Raw genomic sequence first — 23,938 nt, forward strand, 5'->3', positions numbered from 1 at the left:
GATCTATCTTTTCCTTCAGCTCAGCAAACTTGCAAGCAATGTGAGCTGTGTGACAATCCAGCACAGGTGCATATCCAGCACTGATTTGGCCTGGATGGTTCAGGATAATCACCTGAGCTGTGAAGCCAGCTGCTTCCATTGGTGGGTCATTTTTGCTGTCACCAGCCACATTGCCACGACGAACATCTTTGACAGATACGTTCTTGACATTGAAGCCCACATTGTCCCCAGGAAGAGCCTCACTCAAAGCTTCATGGTGCATTTCAACAGACTTTACTTCAGTTGTAACATTGACTGGAGCAAAGGTGACCACCATACCAGGCTTAAGAACACCAGTCTCCACTCGACCCACTGGGACAGTACCAATACCACCAATTTTGTAGACGTCTTGGAGAGGCAGACGCAAGGGCTTATCAGTTGGACGAGTTGGTGGCAGAATGCAATCCAGGGCTTCAAGCAGTGTGGTTCCACTGGCATTCCCATCTTTACGGGTGACTTTCCATCCCTTGAACCAAGGCATGTTAGCACTTGGCTCCAGCATGTTGTCACCATTCCAACCAGAAATTGGCACAAATGCTACTGTGTCGGGGTTGTAGCCAATTTTCTTAATGTAGGTGCTGACTTCTTTAACGATTTCCTCGTATCTCTTCTGGCTGTAGGGTGGTTCAGTGGAATCCATTTTGTTAACACCAACAATTAGTTGTTTTACACCCAGTGTGTAAGCCAGAAGGGCATGCTCACGGGTCTGCCCATTCTTGGAGATACCTGCTTCAAATTCACCAACACCAGCAGCAACAATCAGGACAGCACAGTCAGCCTGAGATGTGCCTGTAATCATGTTTTTGATAAAGTCTCTGTGTCCTGGGGCATCAATGATGGTCACGTAATACTTGCTGGTCTCGAATTTCCACAGGGAGATATCAATGGTGATACCACGTTCACGTTCAGCTTTCAGTTTATCCAAGACCCAGGCATACTTGAAGGAGCCTTTTCCCATCTCAGCAGCCTCCTTCTCAAATTTTTCGATAGTTCTTTTGTCGATCCCACCACATTTGTAGATCAGATGGCCAGTAGTGGTAGACTTGCCCGAATCTACGTGTCCAATGACGACGATGTTGATGTGAGTCTTCTCCTTTCCCATTTTGGTTTAGGTTTAGCGGTGGTTTTCACGACACCTGTGTTCTGGCGGCAAACCCGTTGCGAAAAAGCGAATTCTGTCATTATAAATGAGAAAGAGAGGCACCTGACTGGCTCAGTTGGTAGAGCACGCAACTCTTGATCTTGGGGTTATGAGTTTGAGCCCCACATTGGGTGTTGAGATTATGTAAAAATAAAATCTAAAAAAAAAAAAAAAAGAAATGAATAAGAGATGTGGACAATGCTTTTGGCACAGGAGTGTTCTTTATATTCTATTTATAATATCAAAAACTGGAAAGAAATCAAATGAAAAATTCTATTGGAATGGTTAGACTATGGTACATTGATAGTTCTGAAAAATTTCTGATTTTAAGAACTTTAATGATATGGTAATATATGCAACATAATTTTTAAGTTAAAGTGTAGAACTCAAACGTGCATCCTAGAGAGGTTATCTCTAGAATTTAGGGTAAGGTGTTTTTGTTGAAATCAATATTTGAATTTTTAATACTTGAATGTTTCTAGAATAAGATGCATTGCCTCCAGAATTGAAAAAATAGTGTACATGGGTCTATGCGTATTTAAGATGCAATGTGTGTAGTCAGTCAGGATGCTCTTCAAGGAAGTAATTGAACTTTGAAAATTGGAAGTGAACTTCATGGGCATTTCAGGATGTTTTCTGTTTTGTTTTGAAATATACTCTCTTCTCCCTCTCAAGACTTGTTCTGCTTTCTCTAAGAAACATGGTCCTATAAGCAGCCCTGTATACTTATTCCCTTATTTTTGTCTTTAAGAGAAAGGAATATATTTAAGTTTGGCTTTTCTTGTTACAAGTTTATTAAAAGATTTTGAGATTTCACTTGGCTAAAAATGAAAAGATGTTAGAGAAAAAAAAAACATACTTTGTTGCCTAGGTAGCAGAAATGCTAACACTATCAAATATAAGATTTCTAAATAAGCCTAGGCCCAAATTAAAGTGGTATTTCCAGATGGTTAAAGAGTTAAAATGACATGGAGAAAGCTAAAGAGTAGAATCAGGTAGTGACTTGGAAGGAGAAAGTGTTGAATAAATATTCACATGAGAGCAGTTCACTGAGATGGGAAACACTGGGATAATCCTCCCTGGAACATCTTGGAAACATATTTTGTTAATTTTCAGACTTTTACAGATTTCTATAATAAATAGAAAAAAGCAAAAGATATAGGAAAATACAAAGATAAAAAATCATCACCAACAACCCTAGCATCTATTTACGTAGAGTTACTTCCAATTTCTCTTCTCTTTCTCTTTCTACATCCTTCCCACACACATTATTTTAAAATTATTTACTCGTAACTCTAAATAAAATTTTGTATCTCAGTTGCTTTTCAGAATGAACCCTTTGGAGAGAATTTGGGTGTAAATTTTTCTGCAATCTCTTATCTGAGAGTCTCCCAGTGTAATGGCCAGGTTTCCTCATGGCCAGCTGCCCTAAATCAACCACTCAATCTAAAGGGACGTCTCCACAATTGACAAGCCCCACACATGCAGAGGGGGCTTTTATTGCCTTTTCCCTTCTTTCTTGAATATGAAGCAAAGATTTATTTAACAAATATTTATTTATTCATTTTTAAAGATGTACTTATTTATTTCAGAGAGGGAGAATGCAGGGGGAAGAGGCAGAGGAAAGTGAGAGGGAGAATCTCAGACTCCCAGCTGAGTGTGCGCTCAGGGCTTGATCCCAGGACCTGAGATCATGACCTGAGCCAAAATCAATAGTCAAAGGCTTAACCAACTGAGCCATCCAGGCACCCTTATTTATTTATTTATTTATTTATTTATTTATTTATTTTTAAATTTTTAATTTATTTATGATAGTCACACACAGAGAGAGAGAGAGGCAGAGGGAGAAGCAGGCTCCATGCACTGGGAGCCCGACGTGGGATTCGATCCCGGGTCTCCAGGATCGCGCCCTGGGCCAAAGGCAGGCGCCAAACCGCTGCGCCACCCAGGGATCCCTTATTTATTTATTTTTAAAGATTTATTTATTTATTTTAGACAGAGCACAAATAGGAGAGGCAGAGGGAGAGGGAGAGAGAATCTCAAGCAGACTCTGAGCTGAGGGTGGAGCTGGTCACAGTGCTTGATCCCAAGACCCTGAGCTCAGGATCTAAACCAAAACCAAGACTCCAGTGCTTAGCCAACTGTGCCACCCAGGCACCCCAACAAGTATTTATTAAATACCTACCAGGAGCCAGATAGAGTCCTGGGCATGTAATAGTGAACCAAACAGACTCAAATCCCTGTCCTCTTGAGGTTTACAGTCCAGTGATGGAAGAGGGAAAAAAAAAGTAAGTGAATTATTCAGTGTTTTAGAGATTGATTTGTGCTCTGAACAAGAATAAAGCAAGGAAGGAAGAGACATTGAGTGCTGGGGCATATCTACAACTTTAGCTGGGTGGTCAAGGAACATCTCACTCAGATGAAGACATTTACTCAAAGGTACCAGAGAATTGCTATAAATTAAATAGTGAAATATATAAATTCTTATAAAAAAAAGAAACTATTGGATGATGACAAGAAGGCTAAGTGAATGTTTGTACCTACCTAGATGTACCTGTGTGAAATTTGGGATGGGAGATAATAAAATTTCCAGCCATGGGAGCACAATTGGAAGGTGAGGGAGGGGTTCTATACGAATGGATAAGATCCAGAATGGCATAAAATATTTAAACAGTAATAGTGAATACTAAAAGAAAATAGATCATTATCTTTGAAGCATGAGAGAAAATGTTTTCAATCTAGAATATGATATTCAGTGACATAATCATTCTAATAATAAGACATATTCAGATATACCAATGCATTGAAAATTTACCTTGCATGCATTCTTCTTAGGAATTTACCTGAAGATGTGCTCCTTAACAAATTGAGGGTCTAAGTTAAGGAAGAGTATGGATGGAAAACTAAGTTTAGGCAGATCCAACAGTGGAAATTAAAAAAAAAAAAAGTATGTATTAGAGTCCTTCTGAGAAACAGATCCAATGGGATATATCTATACATTTAGAGATTTATTATGTGTTATTGGCTCACTCAGTTATGGAGGCTGAGAAGTCCCATGATCTGTGTGTAAGCTGGAGAGCTGGGAGAGCTGGATAACACATCGGTGTTATCTGGAAGCCTGAGAACCATGAGCACTGAGGGCAGGATGGATGTCCCATACCAAGCAGTCAGGCAGAGGGAGGACAATCCAAACTTCCTCTGCCTTTTTGTCCTATTCAGGCTCTCAATGGGTTATAATATGTTTGGATGGGATAATGCCCACTCAAAAGGGGAGGACTATCTGCTTTTCTCAATGTACCAATTCAAATGCTAATCTCTTCCAGAAACACGCTCATAGACACACCCAGAAATAATGTTTAATCATATATCTGGATATCCCATGGCCCGGTCAAGCTGACACATACAACTAATCATCACAAGTACATAGGGAAAAAGAAGAATAAGAGGTAAATTATGAACCTGCTTCATCAGTAAGGCAAGAACTCATGTAATGCTAATGTTGATCAGTCAAGAAATAATGGGAATAAATAAGCAGAGAGAACATGGTAACCATCTCCATCTATGACGTTTATGATGATCTTGTCAATGGAAGATGTAGAGCAATGCTTCACCATCCAATTGGCTGTCAGTAGTGAGGATGTAGGGGAAAAAGGAAAACAGGATAGGGATGAAGCAAAAATTGTGGAAATGATACCAGAGCTAGATGGTTTGAAGTCAGGTAGAATGGAGATAATTTCCTGAACTAAAAGGGAGAGTACTTACAAAAACTTTTTTTAGAGAGTGTGGGACCTGGGAAAGGAAGATGCTTAAGGGCATCGTGCCAGCCCATCATGCTGATGCGAATATAGAAAAGATATAATACTCATACATTTTTTGCTTGTAGTTTAAATTTACACGATATCACAAAAGCTAATTTATCAACATTTCACTCATTAATTCAAGATTTTTTATGCCCACTCTATATCAGGCACTATTGAGCTGCTGGAACAATAAAGATTAAAAAGACGTCTCTTCCAGTAAAGATAAAAGTAATCGTGTGAGAGACTCTGGTGAGGGAAGATAGGCATGGAATGATTAAATTCTATAAAGTGTTATAGATCCTGGAACGGAAATATGTTCAGCATCCAAAAAAGACACCACGAAAGAAACGGCCATTCTGTCTGTGGGGGAAAAGTTCAGGAATTGCCTGATAGATGTAATGCCTTGAAAAAGAGCTCACCTTCAGTCTTTGAAAATACGATTACTTTCTTTTGGCTCTAACCTAAGGAAATAACCTTAAATTAAAGAAAAAAAAAAGTAGGCAAAAACAAAGTGAAGCAAAACAAGCAAACGAAACCTTTTTTGGTGAATCAACTTTAAGAATATCCTATAGCACTTATCCTCAAATTAATCCCCAATACTGAATAATCCTTGAGCTAGGGCAGTTTCTTCATGTGTATTGGAGATAATGATGCCTATGCTAAGGATAATGGTGAGAATCAGAAGTAAAATACATATAGCTCTTAGCGTATAATTGATACTCTAAGAAAATTTCTGCAGTGATGATAAGGAGGAAAATTGGTCTATAAATCAGCAGTAGTGCAGAAATAACAAGAGTGGGGCACCTGGGTGGCTCAGTGGTTGAGCCTTCGGCTCAGGTTGTGATCCTGGGATCGGGGTCCTGGGATCAAGTCCCACAACCGGCTCCCCTCAGGAAGCGTGCTTTTCCCTCTGCTTATGTCTCTGCCTCTCTCTGTGTGTCTTTCATGAATAAATAAATAAAATCTTAAAAAAAAAATGTCAAGAATCAACTTAGCATTCCATACAAGGACCTTGCAGGGAATCACAGAAGCCAAGAAGGCTGGAACTGGCATGGGACTTAGAGATCAGCCCATTTTTCCTTTTCCTTTTTAAAAACTATTTTATTTATTTATTTATTTATTTATTTATTTATTTATTTATTTATTTGATAGACAAGTTGGGGGAGGGGGCAGAGGGAGAGGATCTCAAGCAGATTTCATGTTGAGCACAAAGACCAACTCGGGACTCAATCCCAGGACCCTGAGATCATGACCTGAGCTGGGACCTGAGTCAGACACTTAATCAACAGAGCCACCCAGGACCCTCTAGACCAGTCATCTTTCATGTGTATAGGAAACTGAGAGACACAGAAGTTAAATAATTAGCCAGAGAAGTCTGTATGAATCCTCGGGACATTACATTCAAAACTTTGAAGAAAGACATGTATGTTCTGAGGCAAGAAATGTTAGTGAATTTGAGAGCCCTTCACTTTTCCAAATTATTTAAATAGTGTGTCAGCAAAGTTGTGTTTACAAATCAGAGACACAATGTATTTTGGGAATCTTTTATCTTCCTTTGAAATCAGTTCCCATCAGTCATGTGCCAATTGTGCTAGGAGCTGAAATCAGAATAATCAAAACCCACATCTTGGGGTATAAACATTGGCTGGATCAAAGTGATGTTTTCCTCCTTTTTAGCATTTGGTCCTAGTTTTAGGCCATTTCCTCCTGTGTTTCTATAATCGACTATGTCCCGCAGTTGATGAGGGGTTAAAGGAGACATAGTAGTCTAAAAGAACTTGCAGAAAGGAAAACATTTTAAATTCTACTATTACCTTTCCATTTGCTGTACCTGATAAAGAGGGAAGAAATGAACTTCAATCCTACTAGTCGGGTCTACGCAACCCATGGGCCTAGCTGTGACCTCCTCACTGTAGTACTGTAGCCACAGGTAGGAGGCGAGGAGTAAATGTCAGCACAGCACACATCCCTTCTACCTTTCTCTCAGCCCGTGTCTCCTTCAGAAGGACCTCTGCCTCTCTTACTTCTACCTCCTTTCTCCAATGTGCTAAAAATACGGAAATTTATATTCTTTCAGCTTTAGTTTCTTCAACTCTAAATGGAGGATGTTAATATCTTTAGTAGTGGTTGCTGGGACAATTTATTTATTTATTTAAAAGGATTTTATTTATTTATTTGATAGAACAAGAGAGAGAGCGAGCACAAGCAGGGGGAGCAGCAAGCAGAGGGAGAGGGCGAAGCAGGACCCCACTGAGCAGGGAATCGCCCCCTCCCCACACAAACACAGAGCTCTATCCCAGGACCCCAGGATCATGAGTTGAGCTGAAGGCAAATGCCCACCTGACTGAGCCACCCAGGTGTCCCTTGCTGGGATAATTTAATTAATTGAAATAGTAAAAGCTATTGGATATATATATAGATATATGGATAGAGAGATGCATACCTATGTATATAGATATATGTGTGTGTGTGTGTGTGTTTGTATATATATATATATATATATATATATATATATATATATATATAACAAATACTACTTTTCTTCCTGTCCCTCCTCCCCTGTTTCCTTCTTTGGTCCTTTATTCCTTCTATTTTTTTCCCCCTTCCTCCTCCCTCTCTCTCCCTTTCTTTCCTCCACCTTCATGATGTTACTCCCAGGATCCTTCAACGATCATGAGTCACACAAACTATAGTCCCTAATCTTCTTGGGCTACATCTTCCATTTTGTAAATTGGAAGAGAAGCATCTGTTTAGAGGCTTCCACCAAAACCCTTCCGTCTCTAAAAACCTACAATCCTCATTTTATGGAACCCAAATATCTGGTGTTTATGGTAGGAGCGTTTCTAGGAAGAGTTTGGTTATAAAAATTTTTGCTTTGGGATTTGGGCTTAAAATAGTTCCTGATGATCACTCATTCCACTTTTTAAAAAGAGAATTTGAGACAGCCCAGGTGGCTCAGTGGTTTAGCACCTCATTGAGCCCAGGGCGTGATCCTGGAGTCCCAGGATCAAGTCCCACGTGGAGCTCCCTGCATGGAGTCTGCTTCTCCCTCTGTCTCTGTCTCTCTCTCTGTCTCTGTCTCTCATGAATAAATTAAAAAAAAAAAAAGAGAATTTGAAATCTGCCTAGGTTAAAAAGAGCACAGATTTCCAATGGTGATTTTTCATATTGTTCCTGGGATAAGAAACTTAGATTGATTTATATTTCTTCATTTTCTAAAAAGAAGAATGGATGTTCCATGCATGCTTTTTACCTATGGTGGATTTGGGGTTGAAATAATTCTTCAAAAAGATATATGTCTTGAGAACTAACCTAGAAGTTTGGTGTAAGTGGATTGTATTTGTACCAGATTTTTCATTAGTTTAAATTCCCATTAAACTCCACAGTATTGCTCTGTGGTATTTAGTGTTTCACTATTCTTTTCTTCCTAAGATTTGGGGACCTAGGGTTATGAAACAAAGTGAATAAAAAAGGGAGCATTTTGGGGGAATATCTTTGTAATAGAAAATCATTTAGTTAGGTTAATCCTGTGTTTCTTTGAACCTATTTCAGGGAAAGACTATAGACTCAAATATATCATGACAGCAAAAGTATCATAAGTATGGAAAATGAAAATGGGGTGTTAGAATGAAAAAAAAATTTCCTCCGCTCTTCAAGTTTGTCTAAGAATTAAATCCACATAAGACAGATCAACAGGAGAAAATCAGATTTAATTACGTACATATGGGGAATTCAAATGAACATGAAAGATTCCAAAGACAGTCAGGCAAAACGAAATATATGTGTCATTCTGGATTAAGGAGAAGGGAGTCTGGGACTGAGGCTTCAAAGAGAAGGAAGACAATTCACAGGAAAAATGGAACGAGTAAATGTTTGGTAATCAAATGTTTGTTGGGCCCTTTGGAGACAATGGGACACAGAAGAATTTTGACAAACAAACTTTGCTAAATTCCTCCCTATCTACCACACCTAATTTATAGTACACTGTGGTAATCTATGGTGATAGCTCCCTTCCTGGAACAGGTACTTTCTCTAAATCCTTTTTGGCTGTTAGGGGAAAGGTCAAAAAGAAAAACTTCTCGAGTTTTCTGTTTCTTAAAAATAATCAGGCTAAAATAATCCACATGCCAAAAAGACACATTTTGGGGTGGGAGATTTTGCTCTCCTACAGGGGAAGGGAGAGACAGAGAGAGAGGGAGGAGAGAAAGGAGACAAAAGACACAGGTGAATGAAAACAGATTCTTTCCTCACCTCACAGGCAAGACCATGTTCAATCATCAACATCTAAGCTTTGCTTAGGGAAGATTTTAAAACTCACAGTAGATCTTATTTACCTTCTCCTCACAGTGGGTGGTTGTCTAACTTAATGTTAGGATGAACGCTTGAGTTTAACGTTTAGGTTCAGTCCTTTGCTGCTTAAGTGATGCAGAGAAAGGAAAAGACAATAAGCACAAAGTACTGGATCAAAGACAGGAAAGAGTGAAGAGGTGCCAAGGACAATATAACTTTGCCACCTGGTGCTAAGTTTTCCTTAGGGATCCTCTGTTCCTCAACCTCAAATCCAGGAGGACCTTCTGAAGGAACATGGTCTGTTATTTTTTTGCCCAAGCGTCTATACAATCGAAGTGATCTGTCCAGATGTATGTATGAGCAAAATGTGCCATGTACATACGACAGTGTATTAGCTGGCTTATAAAGGAAGGGAACTGTGACCCATCACATCATGGATGAACCTTGAGGACATGCTACTGAGTTAAAAAAGCCGGTCACAGAAGGACACATATCGTGTGATTCCACTTCCATGAGGTACCTAGAGGAATCCAATTCACAAAGGCAGAGAGGAGGGTGGTGGTTGCCAGGGGCTGAGGGAGGAGGAAATGGGGAGTTAGCGTTTAATAGGTACAAAGGTCTCCTTCCGGAAGATGAAAATGTTCCAGGGACTGATGGTGCTGACTGTTGTGCAACAATTGTGAATGTACTTAATGCTGCCTAATTGTATGCTGATAAATTGTTAGGATATTAAATTTTATATTATGTTTCACTACAATTAAAATACTAATATTAATACTACCAATAAAATACTTGTGCTTTATAGAAAAAAGCTGACTCCAGATGGATTCACACAAGGTGAAGAGAAAGAATGATTTTTATTTTATTGCTATTTCAATTATTATATTCATGTTATCTCATTCGGGGAAAGTTGGGTGGGGCAAATGTCATCAGGAGACCAAGGCTCAGAAGTAGGGCACGTGGGTGGCTCAGGCGGTTAAGCGTCTGCCTTTGGCTTGGGTCCTGGTCTGGGTCCTGGGATGGAGCCTCATGTCAGACTCCCTGCTCTGCGGGGAGTCTGCTTCTCCTTCTCCCTCTGCCTCTCACCCCACTCCCCACTTGTGTCTTCTGCTCTTTCTCTTGCTCTCTCTCTCTCTCAAATGAGTAAATAAAATATTTTTTAAAGAAAAAAAAAAAAGCTCAGAGGTGAGTAGCCTGCTTCTGTTTACAGCGTGGGAGTGGGCCACGTAAGGAATTTGATGCCAAGCCTGTCTGTCCGTGACAAAGCCCACACTCTCTTTTGCGCTGCACTTTCTTTAAAGGGCTAGTTTTCACCGAGTTTGAAATATTGAAGATCAGAACTCCATATGTAGGAACATTTAAGAAAATGCAAACATTGCTCGGGTGTGGGAAGAGAAGGCAGGAAGAAAGGATCCCTAACAGAATGAGAGAGATGGATAATCTATGGCTGCATAAGAAAGTCCCTGTTAACTTCTAGAGATCATTTTGGGTTTCTTACCTCTCTTGACTTCTGAATTTGAAAGCTCAATAGTGCATATGCCTACCTTTTTCCTAATCTGGCAAAGGTGAAATGGGAGACCCAGCCAGCCCTTTCTGGATGTTATAATGATAATGGAGGGTTTGGCATTAGTTTTGATTTTTGAGAGAAACGAGGACTGATTCAAAGTAAAGACAGCAGGGCTCAAAATTGAATTAAAAACTTAAGGATGAGGCCTCACCTTAATATCAGCTATCTTCCCATTGGTCTAAGTAAAATGAGTAAATTGTTCTGTAATAGAAAGAGTGCCAGCACTGGAATCATAGATTGAGATTTTCCTGTCGCTAGATGCTTTCAGGTTGTGTCACCTTGAACTCCTCTCTTAACTTCTATGAGCCTCAGTTTCCTAATGCATAAAATGGGAATAGTAATGCCTAATTTGCAAGATTGTTGAAGGACTGAATTACATTAACAAAGATGATATATGTTGGAGTGCTTGTCACATCTTGATTCAATCTGAAGTGGTTGATAATTCAAAAGGAAAAAGAGAATTTATTTTTCAAGCCAGTGGTCACCTGTGTGTCAGAACAGAGATGGGCAAGTTCAGCGCTCTCAGATCCCACATAAAGTTACTGGTAAGGAAGGGAAATGTTTAATAACAATACAAAATTAAACCTTTCCATGCTTTGAGGTGAAAAGGTAACCTGAAGAATATCACACCAAATGGAGATTCAATGAACAAAACTAGGTGGTATCCTGCCATCATATTCACTTTAGGCTGGCTATTTTAAAAATCACCCTATCTAAAATCTTTGGGAAAATTAATGGATATTTATAAGAGATACTTTATAGCACAAATATTTTATTTATTAGCATTCCACATGCACAGTAAAAGGGATAGTTCACATGACTTGAGCCAACGAGTAGCTGGGCAGATTCAGAACACATCTGTTAAAAGTGAGATTAATAATTAAAATATAAAGCCACCACTTCTTTTTAAGATACAATCATTGGCTTCAGGGGAGTGAAAATTCTCCATTGGCTTCAGGGGAGTGAAAATTCTCCAAGCAACTGGCTTTTTACAGTCTCTCATCAATTGCTTTTCAGTAAATGAGGGTGGTTTAAAAAAACTAGTTTTGAACTACTGGTCAGAGCTAGTCAGTCAGTGTCACTTGGCTGAAATGAGCCAGAGAACGGAAAAGTTGGTGCATTTTTTTTTCTTTTATAACATTCTATATCTGTATTCCTAATTTGTACATGAGCATTATGATAGGCAGAACCACAGAGTCCATCCAATGTGACAGCAATCTTCCACATCACTAATTACCCATTTTCCTGGGAATCATGGCTGGGGAGGAAAATCATAACACACTTGTAGAGAAATGGGAAAATGGTACTAGTTCCATAAATGCATAGCTGTTTGCATGCTTATAATCACGGAAATCATTAGCTGCTTACTGGCAATATGTCTTGTTTTATTGCCCTCTTGGAAGACAGCAATGTTACAGGGTATTGTCAAGTGTGGGGCAAAGCCAGCTTGCCAGCGTTTTTAAGAAAGAAGAAGCGGTACTGTGTCCTGCTTATTCATATGACAGTTCACATCGGATCTCTGGGTTAGAAAGTCATTAACATTCCTAAAAGACAAAAGAGCAGAAGAATTTATTTTTTTCTCCTTTGTCAATGAACACTTAGCATTGGTGCCAATTATAGGGAATAAATACAGTGGTAGCAAATGTGCTTCTTTGAGGATTATGGTGAAATCATGATTTATTTGTTTATTGATAACAGCATTTGAGATCAACTGGAAATCTGGTAACATATCACTGGTTATTTTTTATGAAAATATCTTAGTCATTTTCAGTTTTGACATTTATACTTCCCAGGAGTTGCAGGGAGGGAAGTAAGCAAGCCAAAAATCAAAATTACGGACATTTTTTTCCCTGATGTCTAATTTTAATATGTCAAAATGTTCCTGTTAAAATCAGGTCCCTCTTTTTTTTCCCTCATTTTCTGCCTGCTTCATGCCCAGAGATGGGTGATTGCGGTTCAGGACCTGAGCTGAATATGACATCTTAATTTGATCACCGGAGTCATTTGGAATCTGCTGACTGCCAGTGATGATTTGGCATGTGTTAAAAAGCCGTTAAATAAGGAAATAATTTTATCTTAGTTCTTATCCTCCTTTTTTTTTTTTCCTTATCCTTTGTTGCTAAACTGGCTACTTTACTGCTGGTTTGGTCATCTGTTCCATTTTAAGACCCATGAGCCACACCTTGACCCCACCTCTCTGGGATCTCATTCCTTTCTCTGGTTCATTTTACATCTAAATAGACTTCAGTGAATCCTCTTCTACACCTCTGAAAGAATGTGTTTTTAACGAGATGCCAAAAGATGAAACTTAATGTCACTAGCTTTTTTTTTCTACTGTTAACTGCTCATTCCTTATTGTAGTTTGATATTGTTATTCAACTATTGTAAATAAATGCTAATTAACAAAATGTCAATTGACTTTCAAAGCAGCTGCAGATGGCTTTTACTTTTCAAGAAACAGTTTCATCTTTATCAGCAACAGATGAAGAACCACCATATCTGACAACACAGTGATCCATTATGGCTCCAACATATGCATTTTAAATTAGACTCAATACAATGTCTACTGAATGATATATTTTAATTGATTTAACAATGCCTAATGGGATTGTAATAAATGGCCTTCATTGGATAGATTCTAAATATAGTTAAAAGATATTTTAAAGAAAGATCTTTAAAAGAAAGGGAGAGATAGCAATGGGCATGTGAACAGATTTACATATTTCTCATATTTTCTCCATTTTGAAAAAAGTATAGGCTCAAAAAGGAAAGGACCAAGAAATTATTGGAGCCAAATAAATATTTACAGAAAAAATAAGAAAATTCCATTTCTGAACAGCAGGAAGAACCTCACTAAATTAGAGAAATTTAGAAATGACCAGAGATTAACCTAAAACTTGAAAGCATAGATTAAGGAAATGTGTTTTCCCAGACATTGGATTGGAAGCCCACACCGCAGGTAACATGTGACAGCCACTTTCTCTTACTTGAAGGTCTGGGCATATTCCGAAGTATGATCTGGGTAGGCTTAGCCCTAAAGTAATGAAGCTATAAGACACGTAAGTAGTATTGGAAGAAGAGTCTCATATATCTGAGATGGGATCAAGAGCCAAATTTTTGGCTCAATCAAAGACAAAAGCAGAGATATAAAAGATTTTGTGTTTCTATTAAGGAAACTTACCCTACTTCTCATTAGGATACACCAAGTCTTCTGTTGAAAAAATGTAGAAATCCATATAAAACACAAAAGACACATTTTGATAAGACATCAAAGGGCAGCCCAAATAGTCTAGGACTTTGCAGGGTCAAGATCCAAGAAAGAGAGAAACTCATTAAGGTGAGTCCAAAATATTCCTTGTGCCACATTCAGGAAATTTGATAATTTTTGATATGGAAGGAAAGGCTGAGGATTGGGCAGAAGGTGAATGCTAAGAAGCAGAGAATTCAGCAGAGCTTTCAGTGGCCTCACATAGCTAGAGGGACACAAATTGGACTTCAGAGCTGCTGAGGCAGACAGGGCCTGAGGAGCCAAGGTCTCTGAGAGGAGAGGTGGAGGGGCTTTTTACCAGGAAGCATTTATTAAATTCTTAAGGTACACATGCAAGAGGCTAAAAAGTCAAGCAGAAAGTATGTGAAAAGCAAAAAAGAGTTTGAGGCAGTGTCAGGAGGGTGAGGAGATAAAAACTGGAGCCTAGGATTTACCAAGGAGGAGGGACTCTAGTAAATACCCCAGGCTTTTGGTTGCTCTGCCAGGGGTATACAAAACCTTACAAAGATTACAAATTGCTTGAATCATCCCACTTTCTGGGGTTTTTCTATAGCTGTCTGTCAGAGGATAGGATAAATCCCCTCTGGAGAAACATGACACCATCCTGAACATTTACAGTTTTCCATAAATGGTGTTGTATATTCATAAAATAATACTAGACATACCAAGAAACACAATTAAAAACAAAACTGACAATAGAAGCAGATCCATAGTTAACCTAGGTATTAGGATTAGGAGATACGGAATTATAAAAAGCTGATTAATATGTTAAAAAAAAATAGATGTCAAAAGGGAGAATTCTACCAGAAAACTGAAGTCTGTAAAAGCATCAAATGGAACTTCTACAGCTAAAGAATGTAATAACTGAAATGAGGATCTCAATAAAGAATTTAACTGCATATTGGACATAACAAAAAGGAGGATGTGTTAACTGGATGATAGGTCAGTTAAAATATTCAGATTGAAGTACAGAGAGAAAAAGGATGAAGAATGCAGAAAGTCATATAAGCAATATATGGAACACGGAGGAAAGATCCAACATGCATATAATGGGAGTCAGAAAGCATGGAAAGAGATAATAGTGCAGAAGCAATATTTCAAAAAATGATAGGGGCACCCAGGTGGCTCAGATGGTTAAGCATCTGTCTTCTGCTCAGATCCTGATCCTGGGGTCCTGGGATTAAGCCCTGCATCTAGCTCCCTGATCAGAGGGGTGTCTGCTTCTCTCTCTCCCTCTGTCCCTCTCCCTGCTCATGTTCTCTCTCTTGGTATCTTTCTGTCTCAAATGAATAAGTAAAATCTTAAAAAAAAAAAAAAAAAAGAAAAAGAAGAAAAATGATAGCTGAGATCTCTTCCAAAATTAATGAAATATATCAAAGAAATGTTACAAACTCCAAGCAAGATAAATATGAAGGAAACCACAATTATGCTCATAATTGTAAAATTTCTGCAACCCAAAGCCTTAAAAGCATCTAGAGAAACTAGACACATTCATTTTAAGGGACCATGAATCAGACTGGTAGCTCTTTTCTCAAAAGAAAAATAAAAGCCAGAAGGCAATGCAGTGACATCTTCAAAGCGCTGAAAGAAAAAAAATAAAAAACAAAAATGTCATACCGGATTTGTTTATCCAGTGAAAATCCCCTTTGCATGTATGAGTGAAATAAACATTTTTTTTTAGACAAACTCAAGCAGAGAATTCATCGCCAGGAGACCTGCACTGAGAGAAACACTAAAGGGAATTCTTCAGATGGGAGGAAAGGTACTCCAGAAATCTGAGGAGGAATAAACAACAGAAAGGATAGATGGCAAATCTGATGTGTATTGAGAATCTTGCGGGGCTTAAAATATATGGAAAATTGAAATTCATGAAAACCATCACAGAAAATGAGGACAGAGGTTTCAATTGGAATATAGTTTACCATAGGAAGCAAAAAAAAAAAAAAAAAAAAAATTCCTATTGAATTGGTTAAGTCCTCAGAGTCCATATGAAGGCATTTCGGCAGAGTTCAATCTCTGTGAAGTTAGTTATGAAAGGGTTTGAGGGACTTTGAGAACTACAAAGAATATCAGGCTAAGGGCAGCATAGTGGGCTGTTTGAGGAATGTGATTGTGCAGCTCTCTATCTGAGCAGGGACTACCATTGGAACTAACATTCTTATGTAGAGACATTATATTTTATTTATCTATTTATTTGTATGATTGATCGATTGATTTTAGAGAGAGTGCCCTTCCCCCTAGCAGGGCAGGGGTAGGGCTGAGGGATAGGGAGAGAGAGAATCCCAAGCAGACTCCCTGCTGAGCACAGAACCAGAAGCAGGATTCAATCCTACAACCTGGAGATCATGACCTGAGCCGAAATCAGGAGTCAGACGCTCAACTGACTGAGCCTCATCATGTAGAGACTCTTAAATAGTTTTAGATAAACTAATATATTTATTAGCACTTTTTTTTATTGTCCCTCCCCCAACTTTGTTCATGTTTGGTTATTAAACACAAGGGCCCTTTGATCAGTAGCAGAGTGTTCCTCCTTCATTTCATTATCTAGAACAAACTGAAACTCGTGGTAAGATCTTGAATGCCTCTGTGACAGATCAAGTGAATTTGGTCACAGGATCAAAATTCCTGGGTAGGACAAAGACATCAGTGTCCTGGTGGCCTGGTAAGGAATTTGTAGTTAGGCAGAATGTGGCACCAAAACTGGATTGAAGATTGTCACCTCGGTGTGGGGAAGAGAATACAAGCACCTATGACCACAAAGTTGGACATCGATTGAAAAGTTTGTAGAACTTTGGGTTCTAAAGTGATACACAAAAGCTTATCACCTTTGTATACTTACCAATAGGGGGACACCAGGAGCCTCTTTTCCAAAAATGGGGTTGCTAATATCTAATTATCTCCTTCAGTATGTCTAGTCTGCTGTTAAAAACTTCTATTGAGTTTTAAATTTTTGGTGATTTCATTTTCCCTTCTTAAAAGTTCACTGGTTTAAAGAAAAATTCACGTTGTCATTTTTTAAATGGTTTTCTGCTCTCCAGTCCATTCTTTTTTCTCCCTCCTTTAAGAGTGAGCACCCTTGCTCTACAACTTATATCTGATAATTCTACTAGCTAAATATTTGCAAATCTTTTTTTGTTGAATTGTGTACCAAATTTTCTTGACTATAAGCTAGGTCCTTGTGCTTGGAAAAATCATTTATAGGAGTAATTTGAGGCCCAGGATGAATTTTACAGACCTTCTGCCAGAAAGAGTTTCTGTTTGTGTCTGAAAGATGTCTGGAGGAACAACCACCTTAACCCAAAGTTTAAGGCTCAAGGGCCCTTGACCTCTCTGTTTATTTGCAATAAGGCCACTTCACTTCTGGCTCTCTTTTACCCCTGGGGTTATATCTTTGAGGTTCAACTTTATCACAGGGGTGATTTATTGGTGGACTTTGTAGCTCAGACAATCTCTAGACTTTGATTTCTGTCCATTTCCCCCCATGAAGTCACCAAAACCGAAAGTTCCATTTTGCTAGGATCAGCAAATAGTATCAGGGCAAAAGTTTGCTTCTGTGCTTCCTTAATACTTTCCCTCCATTTCAGTCTGCTAGTTCCTTTCTAACTTGTTAGTCTTGGGATGCTTTTAGGTAGATGCTTTTTGTATTAGATTTAGCATTTTTGGTTGTTTTAGTGGGATGGTTGGTCTGGATAACTTACCTGCTTATTCCCAGAAACTTAAAATCCAAGATAAAAAATTATGTGCAATATGATATTATCTCACGGAATTTGCAGTTCAAGTAGATAATATGCATTTTGTAAGCTGAAAATAGCTGTTAAATTGTCAGTTATTATATTGTGAGAAAGTGGAAGAAAGAGACCCAATGATTAGTGCTGGCTACCATCTCATGTGGGGATGTGTCATCCCCACAGAATGACTTTGGTTTTGCAAGCTCCCACTAACTATTTGGCCTGAGAAGAAAATTTATTAAGCCTTTACTACACAGCAGAGATCAGCAAACCATGAGTCAAATCTGGTCAGTTGCCTTTTTTTTTTTTTTTTAAAGATTTTATTTATTTATTCATGAGAGACACACAGAGAGAGGCAGGCAGAGAGACATAGGCAGAGGGAGAAGCAGGCTCCATGCAGGGAGCTTGATGTGGGACTTGATCCCGGGACTGTGGGATCACGCCCTGAGCCGAAGGCAGATGCTCAACCGCTGAGCCACCCAGGTGTCCCTGTCGCCTATTTTTATTTACAGATAAAGTTTTATTAGAACATAGACACACTCATCCATTTGCACATCTGCTTTTGTGTCCCAAGGACAGAGCTGAATAGTTGAAGCAGACCTCGCATGGCCTATGAAACATGCAATATTTATTCTTTGACCCTCTGCAGGAAAAGTTTGCCGGAAGTATTAGCGTTTGCTATGGGGTATTATTCCTCAGAGGTCTGCCCAACCAGTTCACATGCTGGGAGTGTCAACACTACTCACTTATTTTCTGCATTTTCTCCATGCAATTTTAATTCCTGGAAGCTTGGACTCCAAATGATAGAGTTTTCAGTCACACTGAGAAATTTATTTATTTTAAAGGTTTTATTTATTTATTCATGAGATATGGAGGGGGGGGGGCAGAGACAGCAGGGGGAGAAGCAGGCTCCATGCAGGGAGCCAGATGGGGGACTTGAGCCCAGGACCCCAAGATCATGACCTGAGCTGAAGGCAGATGCTCAACCATTGAGCCACCCAGGTGCCCCCATACTGAGAAATTTAAATAGAAAAGTGCACTAAGGAGCAAAATAAGTCTATCTTCAAATATGTAACATGGAGATGAGATCATTCCTCTTAAAGAGTTCAGAGGAAGAATGATTTTTCCTTGTGCAGGTATTCACTTAGTTTCTACTTTTTTAGAGAATGCATTTTCCTCCTCATTTATAAAACTAAATTCTTTGGCTTCTTTCTTTCTTTCTTTCTTTCTTTCTTTCTTTCTTTCTTTCTTTCTTTCTTTCTTTCTTTCTCTCTCTCTCTTTCTTCCTTTCCTTTCCTTTCCTTTCCTTTCCTTTCCTTTCCTTTCCTTTCCTTTCCTTTCCTTTCCCTTTTCCTTTCCTTTCTCCTTTCCTTTCTCCCCTCCCCTCCCTCCCCTCCCCTCCCCTCCCCTCCCCTCTTCTCCTCTCCTCTCCTCTCCACTCCTCTCCTCTCTCCTCTCCTTTCCTTTCCAGAAACCTGTACTTCTTGGGGCTGTGCTGAGCAGAGAAGGCTTAGAGGGAGTTTGCAAGCAGCAAGGGAAGACAAAGGCAGGCACAGAGCATTTGTGCAGGAGTGGCTTTTAGCAGGAGCGCAGCTCTCTGCGGGGGCAGGGGGAGCCAGCGGGGGGTTACACCAAAGAGCAGTATACTCTCTGAGACAGTTCCTGCTTCTCAGGAGGGAGAGGAGAGCCCTTTGCATCAAAAATCACAGAAAAAGAAACTGGAAGAGGAAGTTATAGTCAAAGCCCAGCACCGCGTTTCTTTTCCCCTCAGCACCAGCTCAAGTGAGCAGATCCCCTGGTCCTGTGTACGATGTCAGGGAAGCCGCCGCTCCGGCTCCCAGTGGCTCGCAGGCTTTCTATACATAGACAGCGGTGATGTCACCGCGCTGTCGGTGTTGAGACCGCATCACTGTCTCGGTGCAGAATTTCGGTTTAACAGCGAATGCCACCGAGTCGAGATGACCAGACTGAGATGCATCCCTGCGAGCCGCAACGGGAGTCTTGGAAAACGCACTACCCGGTGGTCAAAGTGTGTTGCCAGATCAAAAACCAGGAATGCAGGGGATCCCTGGGGGCTCAGTGGTTTAGTGCCTGCCTTTGGCCCAGGGGGTGATCCTGGAGACCCGGGATCGAGTCCCGCATCAGGCTCCCTGCATGGAGCCTGCTTCTCCCTCTGCCTGTGTCTCTGCCTCTCTCTCTCTCTCTCTCTCTCTGTCTCTCATGAATAAATAAATAAAATCTTAAAAAAAAAAAAAAAAAAAAAAACCAAAGCAAGGCAGGAACACTAATCCCCCAGCCCCAGCCCCACCCCAGGGTCCTGCTGGGCGGACGCCCTCCCGGCCCTGGGGGAGAGTGGGTGGAGGCAGTGGGTCCAGAAGTCAGGACTGGAGACATCACGCCACCGTCTTCCCCATAGAGGATCAGCCGCCTTACACGCAGGCCACTTTGTTTATTAATCCATCTGAAATTCCCCGGGGGCCCGGAGCTGGGGCCCGGAGCTGGCTCTCCGCCCGCCGAGGAGTCTGTGACTCTGTGACAATGAACTGTGGCTGGGCACAGGCCCCCAAGTCACCCCCCCCCCCCGGCCGGCTGCGGGGCGGCTGCACCTGGCTGGCGGGCTAACAGCACCCCCTTTCTATTCCGTTTTCCGTGGAATCCACTGTCCTCTGCCTTCGGAGAGCCAAGGCGGCCCTAAATTCCCTTCTGTGATGTGCAGAGCAGGCTGGGGGGGGGGGGGGGGGGATGTGGGAACGGCGGGGAGGCTGTCTTCTCGAGCACCGGGACACAAAAAGCGCCTCTGTTGGCGACCACCTGGGCTCAGCAGCCCCGGGACGTGGGAGCCCAGGGCGTCGGGCCGCCCGCGACTTTCGGGGCGCTCAGCGGGCTCCGCGGTGCCCCCCCCACCCCCACGGGCCGGGAGCCAGATGGGCTCTCTCCTAGGCAAAGGCCCAAAAGGGACCCCGGCGTGGGGGTTTGCTCAGCTCTCGGCCTCGCTGCTGGCCCTCGCTCTTCCCACGCTGCATCCACCTTTCAGCGATCCCCGCAGGGAGGGCACATCCCAGCAGGTCCCCTGGAAGCTGCAGATTTGCTGATTTGCACCCTTCTTGTGCATATTTTCATGTGGGCTGGGAAAACAGATGGCTCCCCATCCAAGTTGCCGAAAACCCAGCTGGTTATTACCGCACTAGAATGACCTGAGTTTGGGGATCTGAGTTTTTCCCTGCCAGAGCCCTGGGCGAGCGGGGAAATGTGTCTTTCTGAATTGTGCACAGACAGATGAGGCCTGAATCACTGCATCCCACCCTCTCCCGTGTGCTCTGGGGAAGCACGGGAATGGTGACATTAATCACGACGCATTACACCCAGCACCCCTGCTCCTTTACATCCTTTGTTTGAATTGCGTGGGTTAGAAATTAATTTAAAAATAACAAACCAACAGCAGACTCATCTTCCTTTCTTTGCCGCTTTTGAAACCAAGCCTGCAACCCACCCCACCACGCCCTGCCCATTTCTAGGTGAGGATGACATAGACTTTTCATAAAAGAAATTCAGAAATCATTTCAATCCAACCTTTATTGAGCACCTATTTTATTCCAGGCATTGTGGTAGGTGCTGGAAATACAAAATTGAATAATACATGGCCTCTATAATCGGAGAGCTCACAGTCTAGCTGGAAGAGATATGTGTGAAGACAGCTATTAAAAAAAGGAGGTAAAAAAAAAAAAAAAAAAGGAGGTGTGGGCAGCCTGGGTGGCTCAGCAGTTTAGCGCCGCCTTCAGCCCAGGGCGTGATCTGGAGTCCCAGGATCGAGTCCCATGTCAGGCTCCCTGCATGGACCCCGCTTCTCCCTCTACCTGTGTCTCTGCCTCTTTCTCTGTGTGTCTCTCATGAATAAATAAATAAAATCTTTTAAAAAAATAAATAAAAAAGAAATATAAGTGCTGTCATAGAAGTAGGTAGGGAGTCGCATGGACACATAAAGAGGGATGGATTTCTTTTCCTTGGAACTAGCAGGACCTGCCCTGTAGGGGTGACACGTGGAGGCAAGTAGGACTTTGGGGCAGACCTAGGGACTATTGGAACTGTGAAATGTGGAGGCTGGCCTGGACCCCCCTGGCTGCTATGGCACCCATGCCTACCCCAGCCCCCGCTCATCTTATCTAACCTTATCTAACCTCCATCTATGCTGGTGGTGACATCAGCTCACATAATCCTGGGGAAGCTGACCCCGCGGGCGAATCCCAATCTAACATAATCATGACTGTCACATTCCTGCGTAGGTTGGATTTAGAAATGGGCATATGACCAAGCGGTGGCCAATGACACATGACATCTCCTGTGGGATATCTCAGAAAGCTTCCTCTCTCCTAAGAACACAGTATTTGAAGACAGAGCTCCCCCCCTCTTCCCACAGAAGTTGCCTTGACTCCGCTAAGCAAAGGGAGAGTGTTCCCCAGGGGAGAGATATGGTTTGATGGTGGGGTTCAAGTGCAGCCAGAGCAAGAAGCATCACCGCGAGGTGGCCAAAAATACCTCCTGGAGGCCTTGGAGGCATCAGGGGTTCTGCTTCCTGCAGAAGCAGGTAGGTGATGGGGTTATCCCTGAGGTCATGGACATGGCACAACAGCAAGGAAGCATCTTGACTCAAGCTGACCTTGTGCCAGGATTTAAAAAAATATATGCTGCAGGCAAGTGAGATGATACAACTCTAAAAACAGGTGGCTCACTGTTAGCAAAGACTGACCAAATGCTACCCTCTATGGAAATCCTGAAGTTGCACGTTGGCCTTTTCAGCCACTTTTGTTTTAATCATTCACCATTAAAATAACACGCGTAAGGTGCTTGGTGTCATATCACATATATGGCAAGTGCTCAGTATGTTAGCTACCAGCCCAGATAGCAAAGGATCCTTTCTGGATGCCAAGGCTAGCAGAATAATTTATAAAAAATAATCCTGGGGGCTCTCTCCCCCCTTCTTTGCCAGTTAGGAAGTCGGTTTGCCTTGTTGCATTGTCACTTCACTTATGACTCTTGTCTTCTTTCTGTCCCTTCTTCCTCATACCGTACTGTTGGGCCAGCTAGAGTGGTGTCACCGCCTGCGGGGCCTCGGCTGCGGGCTGCATTTGGCCTTTCTGATCCAAATCCACGAAGCTAGGTTGCCCATCACACAAGCGCGAACCTTTTGGCCAAGCGTCTGGGCCTCTCTGCTTTCGGTTCGACAGGAAACCAGGGTTGGGCAGACCTCCAAGGTTTCAGATGGGCCTTCTGTTCAGATAAGCTTCCAAGGATGTTTCTGCTTGGGAACAGTAACAGCTCAAGTACTTTCCTGGGTTTTAACTTGTGCCTCTGTGACATACCAACAGATTTAGAACTGACGTTATAATTGGAGTGCAAATGCCCACATGTGACTTGAATTAAACAGACCTCCGTGGATCAGAGATGCAAGGCTCACTAATCTCAGGGTGTTAAGCTGAAATTCTCTGAGAGGCACCGAACACTCTCCCCTGTCAGAGATAAGCCTTTGGCCTATGGTCTTATTTTTAATTGAGTTCAGTTTTGCTTTGGGATGCAGAGAGCAGTTTCCTTAGCGCCTTAGAGCAGGAGCGTAGTTGAGTGGGGAGATTTGCTTTGGGTCATTCTGCCCCAGGTTCAAATCCCTGCTGCATTCCTTACCAGGTGTGGTCAATATAATAAATGCTCAATAAGAGGTAGGTGTTGTGTCTAGGTCCTGAAGGAGAGGAGATGGCTATTGTACAAATTTATTTTATGAGTTTGGAAAAAAATAGTGCTAAAAAAATAATGAAATCTGGAAGGTAGAACTTACTATGTGCTAGGCTTTCTTCTACATATTTGCATGTTATGACTCAGTGCATTCTGATCACACTTTTTAAAAAAATTATTTAAATTCAGTTAGCCAACATAATTAGCCATCATTAGTTTCAGATATAGTTTTCAATAATTCATCAGTTTTTTTAACTTTAAAAAAATTTTTTAAATAGATTTTATTTATTCATGTATGAGAAACAGAGAGAGAGAGAGAGAGAGAGAGAGAGGCAGAGACACAGGCAGAGGGAGAAGCAGGCTCCATGCAGGGAGCCCGACTTG

General features: G+C 41.3%; 1 long non-coding RNA gene across 2 annotated transcripts in view; it reads left to right on the forward strand.

Annotated features, from left to right (window-relative positions):
* LOC144316249 (uncharacterized) overlaps positions 1–23,938 on the forward strand; it is a 51,723-nt gene that overhangs the window by 14,268 nt on the left and 13,517 nt on the right. Inside the window, exon 1 of one of the 2 annotated variants that reach the window (XR_013382100.1) lies at positions 21,946–22,415. The exons of the other annotated variant lie outside the window; for it this stretch is intronic. This is a non-coding gene — a long non-coding RNA (uncharacterized LOC144316249). Of the gene's footprint in view, positions 1–21,945; positions 22,416–23,938 lie in introns of those variants that run through there. 2 annotated transcript variants of the gene reach the window in all.

The sequence above is a fragment of the Canis aureus genome, chromosome 6 (assembly GCF_053574225.1).
Source record: "Canis aureus isolate CA01 chromosome 6, VMU_Caureus_v.1.0, whole genome shotgun sequence".
NCBI lineage: Eukaryota > Metazoa > Chordata > Mammalia > Carnivora > Canidae > Canis > Canis aureus.